Source organism: Cyprinus carpio, unplaced genomic scaffold, assembly GCF_018340385.1.
Source record: "Cyprinus carpio isolate SPL01 unplaced genomic scaffold, ASM1834038v1 S000006721, whole genome shotgun sequence".
NCBI classification, from domain to species: Eukaryota; Metazoa; Chordata; class Actinopteri; order Cypriniformes; family Cyprinidae; genus Cyprinus; species Cyprinus carpio.
Genome location: NW_024879326.1, coordinates 995 through 25,994, shown reverse-complemented (window position 1 = coordinate 25,994; position 25,000 = coordinate 995). Strand labels below are relative to the sequence as shown.

The following is a 25,000-nucleotide window of genomic DNA, read 5'->3' as shown; positions in this document are numbered from 1 at the left end:
CCTAGCCCTAACCCTTAACCTAACCCTAACCCTAACCCTAACCCTTCCTGGTTCTAGTACCCTAACCCTAACCTAACCCTGGACTAGCTAACTCTAACCCTAAGCGTGCTAGACCCTAACCACCCTAACCCTAACCCTAACCCTATCCCTAACCTAACCCTAACCTAACCCTAACTCTAACCCTAACTCTAACCCTAACCTAACCCTAACCCTACCTAACCCTAACCCTAAAAATAACTCTAACCCTAACCCTAGAACAACCCTAACCTAACCCGAATCTAACCCTAACCCTAACCCTAACCCTAACCCTATGACCACATATTACTGAGTCCAACTCACCTAAAAAGGTCTAAGTCCAACCTATCTATGACTAGTCCCACCAATATGACTAAGGTCCAACCAGCTTATATGACTAAGTCCAACCCACTTTTTCAAAATTTAGCAGTAAGAAGTTACTCGTCATCTATCGACTATGCATTCTGTTAGTTTTTCAAATTGGTATGCTTCACCGGGCCATGAAGAAATATAGAGCTGAGTATCAACAGCATAACAGTGAAAGCTAACACCGTGTTTCCTGATGATATCTCCCAAGGGTAACATGTAAAGCGTGAAGAGTAACGGCCCTAGTACTGATTCTTGAGGTACTCCATACTGCACTTGTGATCAATTTGATATCTCTTTATTTACTGCTACGAATTGATGGCGGTAATATAAGTACGATTTAAACCATGCTAATGCACTTCCATTAATGCCAACAAAGTTTTCTAGTCTATGCAAAAGAATGTTGTGGTCAATAGTGTCGAATGCAGCACTAAGATCCAATAGCACTAATAGAGAGATTCAACCACGATCAGATGATAAGAGCAGGTCATTTGTAACTCTAAGGAGAGCAGTCTCAGTACTATGATACAGTCTAAATCCTGACTGGAAATCCTCACAGATGTCATTTTTCTCTAACAAGGAATATACTTGTGAGGATACTACCTTTTCTAGTATCTTGGACAGAAAAGGTAGATTTGAGATCGGTCTATAATTAACTAGTTCTTTGGGGTCAAGTTGTGGTTTTTTGATGAGAGGCTTAATAACAGCCAGTTTGAAGGTTTTGGGGACATATGCTAATGACAATGATCAATTAATTATAGTCAGAAGAGGATCTATGACTTCTGGAAGCACCTCTTTTAGGAGCTTAGATGGAATAGGGTCTAACATACATGTTGTTGGTTTAGATGATTTAACAAGTATATACAATTCTTCCTCTACTATAGTAGAGAATGTGTTTAACTGTTCCTCAGGGGATCTAAAGTGCACTGTCTGATGTGATACTGTGGTTAACGGCTGCATGGTTACAATTTTATCTCTAATAGTATTGATCTTAGAAGTAAAGTAGTTCATAAAGTCATTACTGCTGTGATGTTGGGAAACGTCAACACTTGTTGATGCTTTATTTTTCATTAATTTAGCCAATGTATTGAATAAATACCTGGGGTTATGTTTGTTTTCTTCTAAAAGAGACGAAAAGTAATCAGATCTAGCAGTTTTTAATGCTTTTCTGTAGGATAGGTTACTTTTCCTGCCAAGCAATACGAAATACCTCTAGTTTTGTTTTCCTCCAGCTGTGCTCCATTTTCCGGGCTGCTCTCTTTAGGGTGCGAGTGTGCTCATTATACCACGGTGTCAGACTGCTTTCCTTAACCTTCCTTAAGCGTAAAGGAGCAACTGTATTTAAAATGCTACAAAAGAGAGAGTCCATAGTTTCTGTTACATCATCAAGTTGTTCTGAGGTTTTGGATATGCTAAGGAATTGGGATACATCAGGAAGATTTCTTACAAGGCAGTCTTTTGTGGTAGAAGTGATGGTTCTACCATACTTGTAACAAGATGTAGAATTTACAGTTTTAGCTATGTGAAGTTTGCACAAAACTAAATAATGATCTGAGATATCATCGCTTGGCTGCATAATTTCAACACCATCAACATCAATTCCATGTGACAGTATTAAATCTAGAGTATGATTTTGACAATGAGTAGGTCCTGAGATGTGTTGTCTAACCCCAATAGAGTTCAGAATGTCTATAAATGCTGATCCCAATGCATCTTTTTCATTATCAACATGGATATTAAAATCACCAACAAATAAAACTTTATCCGCAGCCAGCACTAACTCGGATGTAAAATCACCAAACTCCTTAATAAAGTCTGTATGGTGCCCTAGTGGCCTGTATACAGTAGCCAGTACAAACATCACAGGGGATTTTATCATTAACATTTTTTTCTCTGGATAATGTTATATTAAGCACCAATACTTCAAACGAGTTATACTTGAAGCCTGCCCTCTGAGAAATCCTGAAAACATTGTTATAAATTGAAGCAACACCTCCCCCTTTACCTTTTGGACGTGGTTCATGTTTATAATAGTAATCTTGGGGAGTAGACTCATTTAAAATAATGTAATCATCAGGTTTTAGCCAGGTTTCTGTCAAACAGAGCACATATAGATTATGATCAGTGATCATATTATTTACCAAAAGTGCTTTCGTAGAAAGGGACCTGATATTCAATAAGCCAAGCTTTATCATTTCTTTAACCGTATTGCATCTGTTTTTCATTTGTTGAACCTCAATTAAATTGTTACTCTTAAATTGGTTTGGATGTTTTTTGTATTTTCTAGTTCGGCGAACAGACACAGTCTCTATAGTGTGATATCTAGTTGAAAGAGTCTCTATGTGCTGAGAATTAACTGACTTCTGTGACTGGAGGCGGCTAGCAGACGGTCGGTTTAGCCAGTCTGTCTGCTTCCTGACCTGGGCCCCAGTTAGTCAAGTACAAACTCTAAGACTATGTGCCATATTTCTAGAAAGAAGAGCGGCACCACCCCAGGAGGGATGAAGACCATCTCTTTTCAACAGGTCAGGTCTGCCCCCAAAAGCTCGTCCAATTGTCTATGAAACCTATGTTATTCTGCGGGCACCACTTAGACATCCAGCCACTGAGTGATGACAATCTGCTATGCATCTCATCACCACGGTAAGCAGGGAGGGGACCAGAGCATATTACAGTGTCTGACATCGTGCTTGCAAGTTCACACACCTCTTTAATGTTATTTTTAGTGATCTCTGACTGGCGAAGTCGAACATCATTAGCGCCGGCGTGAATAACAATCTTACTGTATTTACGTTTAGCATTAGCCAGCACTTTTAAATTTGCCAAGATGTCAGGCAAGATGTCAGAGAGTGATAGTAAGATAGAGATTCTACACAGAAAAAACAAAGCTACACAGAGCTATGATCACAAACCAGCAGAAAGGCAAACAGGAAGCAGGAATAACACTGTCCAACAGCGAATAATAGTCAGAAGAGGATCTATGACTTCTCGAAGCACCTCTTTTAGGAGCTTAGATGGAATAGGGTCTAACATACATGTTGTTGGTTTAGATGATTTAACAAGTTTATACAATGCTTCCTCTCCTATAGTAGAGAATGAGTGGAACTGTTCCTCAGGGGATCTATAGTGCACTGTCTGATGTGATGCTGTAGCTGACGGCTGCATGATTACAATTTTATCTCTAATAGTATTGATCTTAGAAGTAAAGTAGTTCATAAAGTCATTATTGCTGTGCTGTTGGGAAATGTCAACAGTTGTTGATTCTTTATTTTTCGTTAATTTAGCCACTGTATTGAATAAATACCTGGGGTAAAGTTTGTTTTCTTCTAAAAGAGACGAAAAGTGTCGAACTCTGGCAGCTGCCTGTGACCCCTGGTACAAAGTCTGGCAGCTGATACATAAAAATGTATAATAATAATAATACAATTGTAGGAACTTTGCATCATCGTTAAAAAAAAATAAATAAAAAATACGCCACTGAGAACGGTGTAGTTTTTCCCGAGCAAACAGCAAAAACAGCATGAAAAACCGTGGCAGCTGCCAAAGGAAGCGCCAGCCCCTGCAGCTTTATTGATCATCACGATCCGCGTGCCCGTCCGGAGTGACGTCACCGCGAGTGGATGTTCCCGCCTCTCGTTCAGTCCCCGCCACACGTGATTCCCGAATCAAAAATCCAGTATGGCGGAATCTGTCAGACGGCGCTTCTGTCGCTTTTGCGCGTTTCGGGCGAATTCAGATGTCTGCCGTTGATCCCGCGAGCGTCCTGCGTCTGCCGCGATCAGGTGAGCGAACGAGCGAGCGATCAGCCGCGCGGACAGACCGACAGCGTCACGAGCTCCGCGCGGCGGCGGTTGGTGTTATTATGCTATTCTTCAGCAGCTTCTGTCAATGATGATCGAACAAATTTACCTTCACATGTGAGAAAAACGTCTATGGAGATCAGCTGCGCGTAACGGTTAGCCTGAAACCAGCTTTAACTAGTATTGTGTGATTGTTGTGGTTAAACGAGCGACGGCCAATGATGTGAAGTGGCTCCAGATGGGCGGGTTAGCACGCTTTTTGTGAATGAGGTTGAAGAAGGATTGCCGTGACACACACACACACACACACACACACACACACACACACACACACAGATGTTCAGCATTACAGATACACTGACGGTGGTGGTTGTTTCAAATGCCCTGCTGCTTGACAGCTGGAACAGAAACTAACAGATACCTTTAAATTGCAGTCAAAACAAAGCTCCACCTAATATTTAGTACACTGCTCTGAGTAATCTTCTTTTTTGAATTCTTATTTGTTCAGATGTTGATTCAGAAGAGGGCATATGGTGCTTTATTATCTGTTTTGGCTCTGCTTTCTTTCTTGAGAGACAATGGAAGCCCCAGAGTGAACATAATGCCCACATGGGGAATCGCCCCCCTCAGACTGTCAAAGGAGATTAACATACATGCGCTCATGACCGACTTTCGCCCAGTAGCCCGGCCAGTGCCGCCCCACCCCTCCAGCGTCCGTCTGGTGAGGGCAGAAACTCGGCTCGGTTCAGGATGGTCCAGAAGGCCCTGAGATCACACTTACTGTCGTGCGAAAGAAAGTCTTGTCATTTCACAAACATCACAGGATTCCACTAACAGAATATAAGATCTATTGGTGTTCATTAATTGTAGAGTTTGAGTAACTAAAAATTATTAAGATAAAGCATTAGACCTGGTCTTCTGTAAAACGCTGTCTACATATTGATTAACCAACACACTCCATGTCATCGTCCACATGAAGAATGTGAGCCGCGGGTTAGTGGCTGCTTGTGTTGTTGCAGGTTAGGGTTGTAATAACATAACCACGGTTTAGGCCTATATGAACAAAAAACTGACTTCATGTAAATAAATACTGTCCTTTATTTGAAAGTCCCTAGTGTGTGTGTGTGTGTGTGTGTGTGTGCATGTTTGCATTGCCCTTTGAACTAAGGAAGTTAGCCCTGCTATTTTCTTTTCCACTTGCAAATGTGGTTGTTGTATATAGCTGCTCAAGAATGTGTCCATGTGAAAGGTCCCTTCTGAGTTGCATTTCATTAGAGATGCAGTGCTTCATCTGAATGTATTGGAGGGCTTTGACAGCACTGTCTGATGCTGTGTAAACTGCTAATCTTTACTAATCTAAACACGTGTCTACATTATGAAGCAGAAGTGAATGTGTCCAAGTATTGTTGATTTCACAAATGAATAGTTCAAGATAATAGAATCTTACAGTTAGCTAACGTATTAATTTCAGGCAGAAGCTCATTAAAGAGAGTGTGATCATAATGATTACAATATAGAGAAATTTTATGAGTTTTTATGAGAAATGTCTGTAAATAACAGCTTTAGTTCATGGATCTCTGTTTTCTAACAGCTGCTGGCTGGATTTGTCGAGACGAGGAGCAGAAACCGCTGCTTTGCTGGAGCTACATCTGAAGTTTTGAAAACGCATCAGCTGCTCCAGACATCATGACTTCTCAAAGTCATTCAGGTACGTGTCGTTGTGTGTTGTATAATTATGATTTTCTTCTTGTAGGTGTAGTGCTTTTGGTTCTTCTGCTTGACACAAGCTGTGTGTAATGAGATATAACACCTGATGGAGAGACTTAAAGCTGTTGTCAACAAAAAGAAACAAGTGGTCAAAGCTTCTTCACTGATGCAAGCAAACGATCTGTGTTTGCGTATGAGTTTCATTTTCTGGCCTGAGCCTCAGTAATCCAGGATTCGTTTAATGATGTAATGGGTTTTTTAATCAGTCATGGCACAACACACCGGCTATTCACACAGGAGTGATCTCAAGTAGGCTTGCCGCGATACACAGTGCTGACGTTGATCCCGGTGTTAAGACGCAACACTAGTTTTATCACTTGCCCACCGCGGCACTGACCCCACCGTCATTTTGATTTTTTATAGTAATAAAAATCATTTAGTTCAGTAAAGGAACAGACACTACAATTAAAAACTGAACGCGGCTGCTCAATGCAGCGTGCCGAACGACAGTCGCATCACAGATCAGATTTAAGTGAGTGACGTGACATACAGCCAAGTATGGTGACCCATATTCAGAATTTGTGCTCTGCATTTAACCCATCCAAAGTACACACACACCGTGAACACACACCCGGAGCAGTGGGTATCATTTATGCTGCGGCGCCCGGGGAGCAGTTGGGGGTTTGGTGCCTTGCTCAAGGACACCTCAGTCGTGGTATTGAGGGTGGATAGAGTGCTGTACATTCACTCCCCCCACCTACAATTACTGCCGGTCCGAGACTCAAACTCGCAACCTTTGGATTCCGAGTCCGACTCTCTAACCATTAGGCCACGACTTCCCCATTTAATTTAATTTACTTGAGATTTAGTTTCTCCAGTGAGGAGAGTGAGTCGAGCTGACTGACCAGAGTGAGGTGAGACAGACAAGACCGTGGCGGATGATTTAGTTTCCAAATGAAATGCAAAAGCACCTGTTTGGCAGTATTCTGGATTTTGAAAAGCCGTTGACTTTTGTCGTTTATCTAAGGTGATTTAGGAAGTTTTTTTTAACATTCATTTCTTATTTAATTGGTTCCACATTGTTTGCTGAATTTTACTTTATTTAAACTTTGTGTCATTATTTTATTTGACATAAAGGTGTATGCCTTGCCTCCAAGCTTTCTTATTCGTTTTGTTAATAAATGTTCTATGTTTCTTATTTATTTGGTTATATATTCTACATGTTTACCTATTTCCAGTTTTGTATACCTGTTTAAACTTTGTTATTTGTTATTTTTGAACTTTGAACTGCCGACGGTGCTTTTAAGCTAATTAAAAATGAAGGAAAGCGGGGAAAAGAGGGAACGCCCCCCCCTTGGTGATACGGTATTACCGGTGTTGTCAAACGTCGATTACTGGTGGGAAAAATTTCCTCAACGTCACAACCCTAATCTCTAGCAGCAATTACACTACTGAAACTGTTGTTGTTTAACAGTGATATAATAATTAAGCATGTTAGAGTGCGTGTTATGGGTCTCATTGAGTTGGTTGTTGAGTCTAGTACATTTGTTTTTTTAGCGTGATTATGGCCTGCGTTTAGCACTAGCATCCTTTTGGTCTGGGACGATTTAATGAGCATTTTATGAATTAATGAAAAATTGTATTAATTAAGTGTCACAATGTTTTCTTGCCATTGTCCAATGTTTGTTTTTCTTTTTTTTCTTCTCTGTTAGTAATTTTTATTTTTCTAAGAATTTTCTTGATAACACGTTTAACAGGAATAGTTTCGCTTCTTGACATTTCTTTAACATAACAGCTGCATTCAGGTGCTTAAGATCCTGTATAGATGAAGGACATTTAATGAATTGCATAATATATATAATTTCTATTATACATTATTGAGCGTGTGATGTGGACTCCCATCATACATCAGGGTTCGTCAGACTGTGTCTCTTCCAGCGTCGTGATGAAAGACTGTGAGCTGATGAATTGCGACAGGAGTAACTGCGGCGCTCTGATTGTCCTGTTTTATGAGTCCCGTTCCTCCTTATCCCTCCTTCTGATCCGTTACTCATGTTTATATTTATCGGAGTGCTCGCTTCAGGACTGCAGCAGCTTAACTCGCTGTTATTTATAGAGCCGCACAGATTCTACATGTGTGCCAAACAAACAAATGTGCCGATTGTTTCTGTTCCTCCAGAAGACACCAAATCTCCCCCAATCCATCCATCTGACTCTCCACATACAGAATTACAGGTTCTCTGTGGCGGCACCGAACAAATGAAGGCTTCCCAGTGCCTGAGCCTCGTTTTAACAGATTCTGCATGAAAGCCATGCTGGTTTTAATTGCAATCAGTCCAGACGAACAGGAGACCGGAGCAAGCCAACGGGTGTGCCGCCCGGCGAGAGAGGAACAGATACTGGATGTTCTGCCAACATCTACACAGGAGCCGTCACTGCCATCCCACTTTTTGACATTTCAGGCATTTGTCTTTGTCCATTCTGGACACTGATGTGAAGATCCCAATGATGCTGCATCTAATTAAGGTTATGATGTGATATGTTTCTAGTTTTACTTTTCTCATTGTGTTTTCATGTCTCTCAATGACTTCTGGCTGCGGGAAGCATTACCAGAGTACACGTGATCATCGGCTGCGACTCGTGTTCTTGTACACTTAATGGTTGTTGTCAAGACTGACGCGTCATTCCTGGTAGCACTTTTACAAACAGCTCAGGGAGCTTTATCGATTATTATTAGTGCAGCAACCAATAGCTATGAAATACTTTAAATTCACGCGAACATTTTCACATACTTTTTATTGGTGCTGTTACACCGTGTTACTGTAGAAAAACGTCAATCTCAGTGTCAATATATTTTATAAGATGTGTTGTTTATATTGTGATTTTTGTAGTGTTGATTGATATTTTTGAGGAGGCTCTGCTGTGTATAATGTTGTGTGCTGATGCACATGATGATATTTTTAAAGCTGCTGGACGTTCTGTTAATTATCAATTTTTGGGGCAGGAAAGGCTTGTTAAGGTGCATCTGATTATTAGTTGACTAGAATACTGCCCCCTTTGACAGAAAGTGAACAGCACAGATGCTAAATCTGGATCTGACCCAGATCAGATAGGATGTTCTCATATATAAACCACCATTAATGTCACTACTGTGTGTTTTTCCAGGAACTTTTTTAATCCTGTCATGTATAACCAAAGCAACATATATAACACAAACGGTTTCATTATTTTCAAGAGCAAAACCTGTGTATGGTGTCTCTCTGTGGCCGTGCATTAATATAGCAAAACATTTTCCATATGAAATGGCCTCTAAAAATGTTATAGCAAGTGAGTCGTGTTCATAAGTGGCATGGGAGGTTTTGTTCTTGTGACTAGCATCTCTGTGTGTGCCGTCTTCATTACAAAGTGTGGAGCTGTTCCAAAGAACTGATGAATGGACTCTGAGCTTAGAATGCATGCTGGGCTTCGGATGGATATTTGGAAAGTAGGTGGATGTTGGCCACTGCTTTCTGCTCTCAGAAGTGCTCTGTCAGACCTGAAGCCTTCGCCAGAATTTAATCAAGCCTGTTTGAGACATCATGGTTCTACTCTCTCATTCTAGCATGCTAACGGATGCCAGTTGAGTTAAAGCTCTTGTATGAATAAAATAAAACATTATTTACCTTTTCACATGAACTTGGCCAGTCTTACTCTTGAATAGAGTGTCGCAGTGATGTCATTGCAGATGTTTGTGTATTTCGCGAGAGAGACATACTGTGTTGCAGGGTTAGGGTTAGCGTTAGCTTAATGAGCTCTTTAGCCTTTTTTATTGTAGATCTCTTGTCTCTGGGTCTATAAGCTAGTCTTTGTTGGTCAGAAAAAATAGGGGGTTAAACTAAACTCCTAACAGAGAACAAAGTCTGATGGTTTGTTTGCCATAGAAAATGTCTAAGTGTCGAGGAGGCCGTCATCAGCCTTCATTAGCTCTGTGTTTCTTAAAGTCATATCAGCTGGATTTGTCCATGGTGACACCCTTACAAAGTGAACCTTGAGGGTAAACCAGAGTTGAGAAGCCCACATATGGGACCATGGACCACAAAACCAGTCTTAAGCTTCAATTTTTCAAAATGTATTCATCATGCTGAATGAATAATCTCTCCATTGATGTATGGTTTGTTAGGAGGACAATATTTGTCTGAGATACAACTATTTGAAAATCTGGAATCTGAGGGTGCAAAAAAAATCAAAATATTGAGAAAATCGCCTTTGAAGTTGTCCAAATGAAGTTCTTAGCAATGCATATTACTAATCAAAAATTAAGTTTTGATATATTTATGGTAGGAAATTTACAAAATATCTTCATGGAACATGATCTTTACTTAATATCCTAATGATTTCTGGCATAAATAAAAACCGATAATTTTGACCCACACAATGTTTTTTTGGCTATTGCTACAAATATACCCCAGCGACTTGAGACTGGTTTTGTGGTCCAATGTCACATATTAGCATTGAGGTAGTGTTTCTGTTGATCACATAGATAGCATCCACAGCATCCGGACATAAGACCGTCTTCAATACTTTCCCTACCAGCAAACATTATTTATTGTTGCAGTCAAAGCCTTTGCTTGAAATGATGTTGCTGTGGACAAAAGCAGCTCTCAGTAGATGGCTGAATGTTTGTTTTGGGAATTGCCTTTTTGCATGCCACTTGGGAAACTCTGCTCTGTTCTGCAGTCATTTTCATGACTATAACAAGGCTGACATGTAGTTTTATTGTCTTGTGGTTTTCTGAAGGTGCTTTGCTCCATGAAAGCGAGCTCAGGTTTCATACCTGTTGCTCAGTGGGGTGATGCCTAACCACAGCTGTCTTATCAAGTTAGTAGTCCAACACATTGGCATGCAAAGTGATCCATTTAGTCATCTTAGTTTAAATAACCACAGCAGATCAGTTTCACGTATCAAATTCTGGCTATGCGTGTTCCTCATTCAAGCTTAAACATTGCATTTCCCATGCAAATCACAAGTCCACAAGTGTTTTCAGTGTTCTGTCCATTTCTGTATGGTCTTTAGCAGCTTTTGCATATTCTTGGGCTGGGGCTCCACCTCAAATAAATACACTCAATACTGGAATAATGTTGTAAACTTTTTTTTAAACCTTAGATTAATGGAGCTTTGGCTCCCCTCAGCCCCACATATTGTCTCCTCCTCAGATTCATTGTTTTTATGTAGTTGTTCCTCAGCAGAGCCATTGTGTAATTGCGGTGGTTCCCAGCTGAGACTCCTGGAATCGTCACCAACTCTCACAACACTTTGGTGCTGTTTGGGGTGGAGGGTGAGATCTGTTTGTGGTCATGGACTTCTTCAGCTGCTCATTCGGCTCATTGTGTTTGGACTGACTGAAGATGTTTTCTTGTGTTGACCATCAGACTGACTACAATTTCTATGTCTACTTGAAAGAAATTCTGCCTATAACCCATGCGTTTTGTAATGCATTACAATCATATGCATGTCAAACCTGGCACAGTCATTTAAAATGAATACCATGTAGGGGTGAGTGCTATACCGGTATAAAAGTGACTACCAGTTTTTCTGTTGTTCCATGATATGGATTTTTTGCTATACTGTGGATACAGTTATATATGCATGAATTAAAATTTTGTGTTTATATAGATTTTTTCAATTTGGTACGCTTTGCAAATTTTAACACAAATGACGATAAAGAGTCAAGCCTGAATGTTTTTTGTCCTCCGTGTGCAACGCCATTAGTGATCAAACACATAGAGCTTCGTAACAGACCATATTAATTGAGCACAAATCTCCTGCTCCAGTGGTTCCCAAACTGAGGGATAGTGTACAGTCAGCAGATTATTCTGCAAAATAAAGATAACGTTTGGGAATCACTGGCCAACTCAAACACACAATATTTAATTTAATTCAGTTTAATTCATACAGGCCTACCTCATGCTTCACGTTTGCACTTTTTGAGAAAAACAATGGCACAATAAAAAATAAATGTCTAATCCCTCACGTTTAGTTATATAAGGTTAAAATATTTTGCCTATAATTTTTTATATCATATCGCAATATAATATTGATATCGCTTGGACAATGTAAAATATTGTGCTATGAATTTAAGCTCATATCGCCCACCCCTAATACTAGGGGTGGAACGGTTCAACTTACTCGCGGTTCGGTTTGTATCACGGTTTTAGAGTCACGGTTTCAGTATGGTTCGGTATGTGCTATGTTGAGGGAAACAACTATACTGTCAAATAAAAATAAAGAAATTAAGAATAATCTAACTACAAGCAACAGCACAAATAAATACAATAGAGTAAAGATACAGCTAAAATAAAGTGATTTTCAGTATTTTTTTAAGTAGGTCTAATATTAGTTTTTAGGTACAGAAATTGAATAAAGTAATGAAATGTAAAAACAGCATTGCATATTTGACTGTATAAATTAAAGATTAATATTTTATTAAAGTTACAAAAGCTATTCAATTAAGAGCAGTGAGTGATTTCTTTGTTGTTGCTGTTTGATTAATTTTAAGAGTGTGCTATCACTTTAAGAGAATGCACAGGGCAAGGTTTCCCGATAACGACTGATCTTAGAGCTTAAGAGCGTTTTCTACGAGTCATTTTGCGATCGTTCGTTATTGTTTCACGTGCATTTCCCAAAAATACACTTAACACAATCGCACGTAGCCGTGCTTTAAGTGCTACTACGGAGTCACTATCCGTTTGTCAGGTGCTGAAATGTCACCTTAGAATGGTTCGTAACTGTAGTACATGCTCGGTTATTAAAATGTTTACCTAATTCTGTGTTCCAGACAACTCGGATATAATATAATTAGGGATGTCAAATTTCGATCATTTCCATGATCGATCGTTGTTTAAATTAACGATCAATTAATCGATTAATCGTTAACCTTAATGTTGCAAAATGCGTAATTATTAAGTTAACTGGCGACCATGCTCTGGATGCCGTTCGAGCCCATAGCCTTCATTTATGTGGCTTTGTTGTGGTTTGCCGGTTGGACACGAATTTCCACAAATTCAGTAACATTTAGGCATCGTTCCTTTTCCTAAATCTTCAGTCTAACCCTCTTATTTCGCAGGTTTATTTGATTATCTTTCACTTTTAATCACTGTTTTCGCATCTCTTACTGTGGTAAACATGCGGGAAGGGAAATTAAAGATTTCATGAATTAGGAATTCGTTCAATTTATTAATTTGTTCCCTTTATTTCAGTTAAAATCATGGGTTATTAAGGGAACAAAATTAATGAAACATGAACAGTTGCCACAAATTAATAAGTCGTAGGAACGGATTAACAAGTTGATATCCTTTCTGTCCTGTGTACCGCAGCCTTGCAAAGCGCACGATATGAAAGAATTATCTGATGAAATTACTTAGTTACTACATTTCTTTTGCTTTCCATGTTGAAGAACTTTAGTTTTGTTTCTATTTTAATGTACTTTTAAAGTTTAAATAACATTAAAAGCTTAATTTGTACATTGTGAATGAATGATGATGCATTTATATAGAGTCACCGTCACTCACAGCCGCTCGCACGTGTTGAGTGCCCATGAGCCGCACGCAGCCCAACATTAAATCGGTTAACCGACAATCGACAGCTTTAATCGATTGAATCGCTTATCGACAATTAATCGATCATCGATTAATCGTTGACATCCCTAAATATAATATAATATAATATAATATAATATTTTTAATTATATTATATTTTATTATATTGCACCAATACGTATAATATTATACTTTACATAATAATAATCAGTCTTTGACAGATTATCAATGTATAATTTTGAAATATATTTCCTACATCATTTTATTCTTCTTTTTTTTGTTTCTGTCATTTAATTTAGATGTGTATTCCTTTTTTAAAAGTTAAAGGTGCAATCTGCCAATTGTCCTGCAGGACTTAAAGCACTTAGGCCTTACAATTACTCCAGAGCACTCGTAGATCTACGATGATTTTCAAGTGCTACTTAAGTTACGATTCTTTTGGGAAACAGACCGTTATATTAAGATCAGTCGAGTACTGGGCTAAACTCCGCTATGTCTGCTAATTTTTGTGTGAATTTGTCCATTTAAACACAATACCTCAGAGACAGCTTAATATTTGCGAGCATTCTGAGGCTCGGGGTTTGTGCGCTGATGAGCGCACGCACAAATAGTCTCACTGCACGCGAGCTCCCGTCCTCTGGATGTTAATATTTAAACTGGCAAAAAGCTTTCATTAGTTTGTTTAAACAGATATCAACGTGTGCTGTTCAGGTCTCACCTTGCACGCACGCTATCAGCACGATGATGGAATAAATGACTGTTGCTAATATTTCATTATACGCCATTCGCATTGAACCAGATTGAATGGTTTTGTCCATGTTTTTTTTTTCTTTTTCATCGTGAAAAGCCAGCACATCCATTAACAGCTGAATCCTGTTTGTTTTACATGTTATTTATAGCAAACTATTTTACAGATGCGTATTCAGATGTAAGTTGAACCGTGTGTGGAGAAACGTACGGTTCGATTTTTTTTCCGCGAACCGTTCCACCCCTACCTAATACCTGCAGCACTGTGCTTTTGGTGTTCACATGATAGGCTGTCACTCACTAAAACCTGCATGATTGGCTCATTTGTTCAGACTGGTGTATAAAATGCATCATGGGACTGGCCTTTTCTCACTGTGTGTGTTTGTTTCGTCCACTGAGTCAATGAAGTGGGCTGATTTGGGCCTCTGGAGTTTTCTGTTGTAAATACTAACATGTAACTTGAAATATTGAACTTGCTGTTCACCCTTACCAAGGCTCAAAAAAATTCTAAATCCCTGGTGGCCCTTTGGGCAGGCGCTCTTCAGATTTTAGTAACCTGAAACAAATTTAACTAGCTCAAATAAAAAAGATATATTCTATATTTTTATATTGAAAATTAGATAGGAATCGAAATGTCAACGAAAAACATTTTCAAAACACCAAATATCAATAAATATCAAGGAAGGAATTAGGGCTGCACGATAAATCGCATGCGTTTATCATGTGCATCTTGTCAGTAAAGCTGATTCTGTGATTAGTAGTAAATCTCCAGCACGTGCTTTAAGATGGAGCAGCATTTGCTACACAGAGCCGTAGTTCACTGACAAGCTACGCAAACAGCTTTCATTATCGCATGTGATACATCGCTGATAATGAACGTGATATTGCATAGTTTGTCAGTGAACTACGTCTCTGTGTAGCCGCCTAAATGCTGCTTTAATAAGTCTTTAAGTATTAATTATTTGGTGCTATGGTGAAGACTAAAGCAAATATAAATATCTTAATGACTTTGAAACAGAAAGTAGTGCAGCTGCTTTGTTTATAGGGTTGCGGGGTAACGGCAACATTTCTGCCACTGTCAGCACCCTCTACTGCTGAATGTGCATTTTCATTCAGTGCGTCTCCTTCACTCAATCCACCTTCTCGTCTTTGTGTCACCTTTGTAAAGTTCATTAATGATATGAGGCTGTATCGCTGTTTTTCCATAATTGACAAAATTTAACACATTTGTTATAGGCTACAGTGTATATGTTAGGATGTTTAATAAATTTTATTTTTCGCACACCATGATCTTAAATATAGTTTCCGATCGCACAGATTTAGTATTTTTAGTTGCAAATGTATGTAAAATGCTAGCACTTTCGAACCCTGTGGGGGTGGTATCACGGTGGGCAAGTAACTTATTCGGTGTTCAGGTGACACTGGGTAATAACACAGACTACAGCAGCAAGCCTAATCGAAACTTTTCTGAAGACAGTCGGTTCCTTCAGAGATACATTCATATAAAACACCCATGCTGCGACGTTTTGACTTTGGAACGTGCAGCTCATATTCAATGTAATCATTGACTTAAAGGGTTAGTTCACCAAAAATTCATTTAAAATTAAAATTCTGTCATTAATTACTCACCCTCGTGTCGTTTCAAAACCCCGTAAGACCTTTGTTCATCTTCGGAACACAAATTAAGATATTTTCAATGGAATCTGAGAGCTGTCTGACCCTGCACAGACAGCAACGCAACTGAAATGTTCCCAAGTCTGTGAATTAATCCATGTGACATCAGCGGTTCATCCGCAATTATACGAAGCTACAAGAATACTTTTTGTGCGCAAAGACTTTATTCAACAATTTGTCACCTCCACATCACCCTGGTGCCATTTTGGAGAATATCCGCTGGACCTATTGCTATTCTGTGTCAGCTGCTGTATCGGCGTGCACATACATATAAAAATTTATGATTCCACCAAATCAACTTATCTTTGTAAAATGGCACAGCTTCTTAAATCTTATATTCTTAATCAGTCAGTCAAGCATTATATTATGATATTATTATAATTAAGCACTATTTAATGATAGAACTTTAGTGAGTAGAAATAAAACTTGGTAACCATGTGTGAAAGCATATTTGTCATTTTAACTGAACTTAGGACTGGTGGTGACTGGTGATGATGCTTAAGATATTGTTGGTCATTCAGGGTTTCTGTAAAAAAACAGATAATAGTGATATATAATAGTTATTATTATTAAAGATAATACTACTATTAATTCTACTACTAAGAACAATATACAACGTAATAGGGTTGATAAACTGCTAAGTTAATGAATATTAATCTTGTTGTCAGTTCCCTCAAACTGAATCAAAACAGAGACGTTAATAGATGAGCACCAGCCAATGAGGTTGCCGTTTGCGCATTATTTGGGTCGGTTATGGGTGAGAGAGGGATATTTTGTGTATTTTTTTTGTGCATTAGCAATTCTAAATGAATTCTGTTATTTTAAAAACAGAAAAATACAACAAAGATATCGTTTAAATGTAGTGGGTTGTTTCAGCGTGGTGTGTGAGTCTCTCTCTAGCTCTCTCTCCTTATATGTAAAACAGTGCCCTCAGCAAAGCGACAGCGACTCGTGCGCTTCACACTAGAGTTAACAGTGCATAAAATACATGTGCGCTGAACATCCATTGAGATGAATTTGAAATACTACAGATCATTACAGAGCGCTCAGTCAGAGTGTTCGGTGAATTACAAATATATCTGTGCTAAACCTATACTTAGCCTCCAACTCACACACTTTAGACTCACAATGTAGAGGGTTGTCTGCTGACCATTTCAATTCATCAGCAAACTTGTTGTTATAAACCGTACTGTGTGCTAGAGAGCAAACACAATCCAATCCGGCTCATCCCTCAAGGAGACCATCGTGTAAACCACCGTGAATCTGAGCACCTGGGCTGCGTCCTGCTAAAAATAGACACACACTTATAAACAGAATTCCCTGATGCGCGCGGCTCTGCACTGGCTGCTATGGGGCCTCATTAGATGAACATCAAAGCAGTTTCCCGGGGTTGTCTAGTCCTTGGAAATTTCCCAAAAATAGAAGCTTGTGGCGGATTTGCCACCCTGGGGAAATTGCCTGATATATTTCTCCTTTTCTGGATGGAAACCTGAGTCAGTGCTTCTGCTGCTGCATTACAAATGGAAAAAAGGCACATGGTAAAATATCAAGCTGATGGCTGGTAAGGTAACCACAGATTGGATAGGCTTTGAGCTGAGTATGTTGTGTTAAGCATATCTCTTCAGTTTGCGTGTCTGTTTGCATACTGATGATGCCCACTGCACTGTTGCATGCCCTTTTCCTCCTCCATCCATTCCATCCATCCATCCATCCCTCTCTCTCTCTCTGGGGTTATTTATAGCCGTGTCTTGCTGTGTTGAGCTGCTGTGAAGAAGTGAAAAGCCTTTTCATGTTCTCTGTAATTACTATCTGCTGCAGGAAAGACTGCTGCAACTGCTGCTGCAACTGCTCACTTACATTATTTACCGCTAAAGCTGCCATCACAGGACTAACCCTAACCCTAAACTGACCTTAAAGGCCTCCATACTTCAAAAACCTGCGTGATTGGCTTACTTGTTCAGAAAAACAGTTTAACATGGCAGAATTTAACTAACTATAAAGGAAAAACTAAATCTCTAGCTGTATGTTTTCAGGGTAAAAAAGGTAGAATGTCACTGTTAGAGAGAGAAATCTTTTTCCAGTTAACACTTTACAATAAGGTTCATTGGTTAAGGGGGGAAGTCGTGGCCTAATGGTTAGATGATTCAGACTCATAATCTAAAAGGTTGCGAGTTTGAGTCTCGGACCGTCAGTAATTGAAGGTGAGGGGGGAGTGAATCTACAGCGCTCTCTACACCCTCAATATCACGACTGAGGTGTCCTTGAACAAGATACCGAACCCCCGACTGCTCCCCGGGCGCCGAAGCATAAATGATACCCCACTGCTCCGGGTGTGTGCTCACGGTGTGTGTGTGTGTTCACTGCTGTGTGTGTGCACTTTGGATGGGTTAAATGCAGAGCACGAATTCCGAGTATTGGTCACCATACTTGGCTGTATGTCACGTCACTTTTCACTTTCTAACATTAGCATTAATGAGACGATCAAGGAGGCGCCTTCGTTGCACATTTTTGTATGCTGGTTGACCCCCAATCATCATCTTTTACGTTAAATATAATCTGTATACGTAATATAATATGTTTTTAGAATGTATATTATGTATATGTATTTGTATTTGAAAAATTTGAATGTAAAGGTATGTTTAAGGTATTTTTGTTTATTTTTGTTGTTGTTTTGTGTATTCCATAATAATGTACCAAATCTATAAATATTACAGTAGTTAGAAAAATACTATACATACATACATTTATATCTGAAGTTGAACAACTTCCCTGTGCGAAGGTTCATGGAGCCTGAAGTGTCCATTCAGTTTGTACCCTTCGAAATCCTTCATTCAGAAAAGCCTTTTGAAGTGGCCAGTTTTGAGCCCTGTGGTTTGGAACGACACTTCAATGTGGCGGCCATGATCATTTTTCACTCTGAAGTGCCCTTTGGAGGGCGAAATATCCTGTTTGTAACACGCCGACAATATCAGAGCCAAAGAGCCATTAAAAGTGTTGTGTGTTGGGATGCATCAACAAACACCAGAGTCTCCATACACCACTGAGGACATGGTGGTTACATTTCATTTTCAAAGGAAATGTCCCGGGAAAAAAAATGGAAAAGTCCTATATGTTAATGCTAATCATTTTACACTGAATGCCTCACAAACGAGGGTCAGTTCAGCGCTGGAGTTGTGCAAAGGTTGATTCTGAAAGAGGGATCGATACCAACACTGTGTACACAACGTCCAGACTCCAAACAAAGTTAGCATCATGCATCATATTTTTGTTTTCCAAAAGAGCTTCTTGGCTCTCTGTAAGGCTAATGTTTGCTAAAGCTGCCATTGTCTCTGCCTGGTTTTCACTGATGCCTTGGCCTTCACGTGCTTCCAGAATGATCGTAAATAGGAATGTTGGAAGTTAAAAATTGCATATGAAAGCCATGTGAATTCAAATTCATAATGTGATAGCACACAAATGCACCATGAGACCAGCTATGTCATTATTATTGCGCTGTGCTCCCCCTTTTTGTGTAATTCACAAATGTGCATTTACGGCACAGTACAGTCAGATTGCGTGAGATTGTCCTGTTTTTGCCAGAGCATGTGCTCTTGAAGCTCCGCCCTCTTCTGAAAAGGGGGCAGGGAGCACCAGCTCATTTGCAATTTAAAGGGAAACCCCAAACACAAAAACGGTGGCGTTTTGGCACATACGATAAAAAGTGCCAATTTCTACAAGCTATTAAAAAATTATCTGTGAGGTATTTTCAGCTTAAACTTCACATACATACTCTGGGGACAGCAGAGACTTATTTTACATCTTGTAAAAAGGAGCATAATAGGTCACCTTTAAAGCGTTTGAACAACGCCACTGCTCCGCCAACAACAATGTTCAGCAAAACATCTGAGTAATCAAAACCAGTAGAAGATTGTGTGCCTGTGTTTCTGCCCGAATGTTTCAGCAGGTTCATCCCTGGTAGGGGTGTGCCAGTATGAGTATCGGTACTGAACAGTTCACGGGGCAAATTCCAAATGGAAGTGATCATCCCTATCCCCTTTAGAGTGAGCAGGGCATGTGCGTGCCATTATGTAGTCATTTGGAATGCACTGGGCAAAGAGAGCAATGTAATTTCCTCATTATCTTCAGCTGGGCATGTTTTCCGTGACAACGCAGCACTGTGTCCTGTCAGCAGAATCATTGATGGACACGCGGCATAAAAAAAAATAAAAATTATATTTTATTTTTTTATATATATTAGTTTTTTATATTTTATATATGTATATACGCATAGTTTAAAAACTTCATAAAATATCAATTTAGCCTATGTTTAGTTGCAACTGTTTTTTTCTAAGAACAATAAAAAGACATTTTATGACAGTAAAACAGCGACATCTGCTAACAGACATGGTGCTGCGTTGTCACGGGAACATGCCAGTTGAAGATAAAGAGAAAATTACTTCGCTTCCTTTTACCTTTTACCTAATGCATTCCAAACGACTATATAATATGGTCACTACATAAAGTCCCCACTCCATACCATGGGAAGATGGTTAACCGTTTCAGTACCAATACTCACACCCCATCCCTGGTAAAACTGATTGTGTTTGAGAAACAAAAAAACAGAAAAAACTAACAAAAACAGTACAACAACTGGAGAGCATTCCTCACCAAGGCAAATCTTGGTGGATAATGCTATATGTAATGTAGATATGAAATATTTACAATTTGTGTGTGTTGATTGCAAAATATTACTATTGTCCTTTTGCATTGACACTATTTTCCTATTTTGATACGATAAAGTGTGCTTTGACACAATCTGTATTGTGTAAAGGCGCTATATAAATAAGGTGACTTTGCCTTGCAAACATGTATTTTCACAGAATGACAGTGGAGAATATTTTGGCCATTGAATCAGCACTCTGTCGTTGGGTCCTCATACGCTCAGATGGATCAAACTTTGGAGCTGTTTTGAAAAACCGTCGGGTCGTCGTTTGACCCACATTCCTACAGGTAATTGGACTCCTCTGTGCTACCTTTTGCATGACATTTCTTCCGTCTCCGGCGGAATGCCGTGGGCAGTTTACCCGCTCATCCTAAATACGCCAAGGTTATAAACGCATTCGTCGGATGCTTATGCGAATATGGCCACGCGTTTGCACTTGTGTTTAAGACTCAAAACAAAACATGGCATGCTTTGTTGATTCTGCGGAATTAAAAAGCACAACACAGATACAGTAGAGATGACAAGGACTAGCTTAACAAAACGTTTATTAACAAAAACGAATAAGACGAGCCATTGGCTACACCACATCGTATTAATATACGACTAATATTTACTGAACATTTACAGCAAACACTGAGGAATCAAAATATAAAAAATAAAATAGCATAATGTTATGGTTAACAGCAAAGATAACAAGCTTTTTCAAAATGAAAACCAAAAAGAAAGTAAAACTCAAAACATTTTTGCGTTGCGCAGTTTCGCGGCATCGTTGCGCTGACGCAGTGAGTATAAACCAGGCTATACTCTCCCGACATGCGTCTGCGGTCCATTCAAACGAGTAGCGCAGGTTCGTTATGCTTTCAATTTTGGTTTGCCGTTAGTGTGTTTCTCATAATGCAACAGAAATGGCAGTGCTTATGAGGTGAAACAACACGGTGGTCGCGGCCAGGGGCGACCGCACACACAAAAGGTTTGGTCGCGCAGGCAGTCTGGACCCCTGATTATTATTTGTTGAATGTCAAAGGTTGTGGTGAGTCCGTCAAACCCGGGCACAATATTCGTGGTGTAAAAACGGTGAGGAAATATTAGTCTCATTTAGTTTGAGAAAATCGAATCGAAGATTCGAATTGGGCTTTTAATTGAAACTGATTCGGCAAATGTAATTAGTTTAGACTTCATCAACGGTTCGGTCCAGCGAACGTAAAATTCAGTATAGTCCATTTCCATTCTGGTGGGGGGACAAACGGGCACTGGCTTAAGTGAGAAGACAAACAGAATGTAAGTTATAAACGACTAGCTAGGGATCCCCCCCAAACAAAAAAGCCAGGGGCAGAGGTCTGGGGAACAAGTTAATCTTAAAATACACGCACACAAGACAATACTTCTTTATAAATGAAACAGAATTTATTGACTACTACTCTATTACATGGATCTAAAACCTAATGGACATACACATACATACCACACACAGTACGTAGCACAACACACACGCACATAGTTACTGAAGAGGATGATAACGGAATTTGAATGCAGTCCCGATAGTAACGAACTTATTCGTTAGATCGCACCAAGAAAATCACAAAGTCAGAGAGGTTCTTAGCTTTACTGCTTAAGATCAATCGCTGGGCACTTAGTTCAGCAAGTGATGAAGTTTGTTTGTTTTACGTTGCATTTGCCGCTGAAAATCGTGAGTTTGAGAGATGTCGCTTGTTGCCCCTCGTCTCATGGGAGGATCCCCAACGCCTCGGTGTTGGTGGCAGCGCTGGTCGTTTGATGGACTTCTTTTGGAAAAACCCTCCTGGTGATTGGTTGGTTGCCGTGGTTAGCGTAGAGCGTTCGGAATTCCTTCGGATAGTTTCGCGGTGTTGCAAGACTTGAAGAGTTCCGGGGGCAGGCACGACGTTTCAAACGGAGTGTTTTGAGTTTTTCCTGGATGACAAGAACGTAGCAGCGTTGGAGTAGGGTAGTTCAAAAGCCATGGGCGAAGAAGGAAGCGTGCGCTGAGGGGGTTCCGGCATTGGAGTTTATGCCAAGAGGATTTGGTCCATCCCACGGATGTGGGGGGGGGGCGCATCTTCCAAATGGGATGCGGTGGCAGAACTTATTACAGACCGCCCCGTGACTGGTTTCTCTTTGTGCATTGATTAAGCATCCTAGTGTCATCGTCCTGTGAGATTGGAACTCCATTGTGGAACTTAGGTGAGGAATACCTATATAAAGTGTCATAATATGCACCCCATACAGAAATTTGAGACATTTCCATTAGCTCCGCAGGTTTAGCAAATATTGTGAGGCTTTTTCTCGTTCAACACTAAACTTTCTTTCATATCTTACACACATTTAATAGCACTAGCTGCTAAAAACCAGTAAAACACTTGATTAAAGGTTGGCACCGATTACATTTTGAACACAGCAAACATATATAACACATAAAACATATTAGTGATATTATTTGTACCTATAATTTAAACCTTCAGATTTCTCAATGGTTGTCCTTTTGAGATCAATTTATTTAAAAAGTTCAGTTTGTAAGAAAACTTCCCCAACCAAGCAGGAAGGCAGAGTCCATGGGATGGATCCTATATGGCTCCTTTGTGTTGAGGCGTCCATTAATTATTAATGATTCCTGTGGGGGCCCCGCGGGGTTTCCAGACTACTGTATCGATGAGATGCGTTCGGAAAACACAGGGTCCTTGTATCTGTGGTCATACAAAAGATTTAATGTCGTCAACTCGTTGGTTAACGGAACACAACAAGGCTGACATGAAGCTTACAACATGATGTCCGACGTCACATAAGTCAGCTCCTGAGTAGTTTTCCTGAGTGTTTCGGGGGAGGGGTTTTTCCAACAAAAATCCTCGGGGGCGGAGTAGCACGGGGGGCACTTCAGGAAAGGCAGACATAACAACTGAGCAGGGGGGACGCGGGATTCAGAATGTAAATGGAGTTCAAAGGGGCAAGCTGAGAGGACATAGAGCGCTTTTTAGGCCTGGGGGCAGAAGTAGCCGATGCTGCAGCATAGTGTAGTGGGGACTGTTCACCGCGGTCGCGTAGCAGGCCCCCCTGGGTTGCGCGCGTGATTGTTTCCTTGGTGCGAACATCGACGGGCACTGGAACAAAAGACCAAGAGAGAAGCAGCACACACAGCACGACACAAACAACATCTTCGCATGGACTTGCTGAATTCTGAGTTGCATGACTTGGGTGACTTAGGATAGCATGAGTTAGGGAACACTTGTCAACGCAACTGACCTAGGGTGGGGCGTTGTTTATACGGATTAGTTGTAATTGGGTTTTCGATCGAATCTCAACTGTCAGTGGTTCACAAACGAAGCGTTATGGGGCTAATCTCACTCAAGGTGTGATTGGATTCTCCAATTCGAGTTCTTGGTCAGGGGGGATCACATCTGGCAAATGCGGCAGGGATGCCAGAACGTACACAAGTTCACGGAAAAGACTCATGTACGGCGTTCACAAAAAAAAAAAAAAAACTCGCATGTGCCGGAGGAAGGCTATGATCAAGGTCATCAATACATCCTTAAATGAGGGATACGTAAGAGAATGGAAGCGCTGTGTCAGCGACATACTAAGAGCCAAAACGACCGATGCTTGGGCTCAACATTGCGCAGAAGGAAGAGGCTATAGGCTTCTAATGCTGTATTCACAGGAGTCTGGGGTGGAGATCAATAAGTTGCGTTCCTTCGCCTCCCTGATCCTTTCTTCCAATTTTGGATCAAGGACGGAAGGAATGCTCGTTTGAAGACCGGTGAGATTTATCGCGTTCAGCCTGATACTCATACGTCGGTGAGGTGATACAATCTAATATCTCGATTGGATATCGATGCTCCTTAGGGACATTGACATCCATAAAGTTTGGCTAGGCAGGCATAATGCTTCATGTCCCTTGTCGTGTTGCCTCATAGATGCGGCGGGAAAGCTGTATTGCATTGAGGTGTTGACTAGCCATGCGTTTGTTCCGACAGTGGTTGGCGTTGATTGCCTTAATTTAGATGATGATACAGGCTTTTTGACAACGATTTACTAAGAAAAAAAATTGGGGGGTGACAGAGTCATCCTAATTCTAGACCTAGGATTCAAAGTTTAGTTTGAAGGGACATTTACATGATGAGGACAAAAGGGAACCAGGAAATTATATTCAGGGGAAATACAAGGAGAAGACACAAAGAGAAAGAGAAAATATAAACACAAAGAGACACACGGACACTTGACTGAGCTTAAGAGTGTAAAAACCGAGTTGTCACATGTGTGTACGAACTCCTCATCCACTAGGGGTTGTCCTAAGCAAAGGCTGTGGAGGAGCGTGTAGGTGTTGTGTAAACCGCAAACCTATCTGTTGACTGTAAAAGGATATGTTATCATTAGTGTGGTGTATAGCATGAGGGATTGTTTGGTTT

The 25,000-nt window shown here is 40.1% G+C and overlaps 1 long non-coding RNA gene across 1 annotated transcript; it reads left to right on the top strand.

The window, feature by feature from the left end:
- The first annotated feature begins 4,032 nt into the window (after nucleotides 1-4,032).
- LOC122144550 lies at nucleotides 4,033-8,159 on the top strand. The gene is made up of 3 exons (XR_006159756.1): nucleotides 4,033-4,163; nucleotides 5,773-5,889; nucleotides 8,068-8,159. It is a non-coding gene; the product is annotated as an uncharacterized LOC122144550 (long non-coding RNA).
- The last annotated feature ends 16,841 nt before the right edge of the window (nucleotides 8,160-25,000 follow it).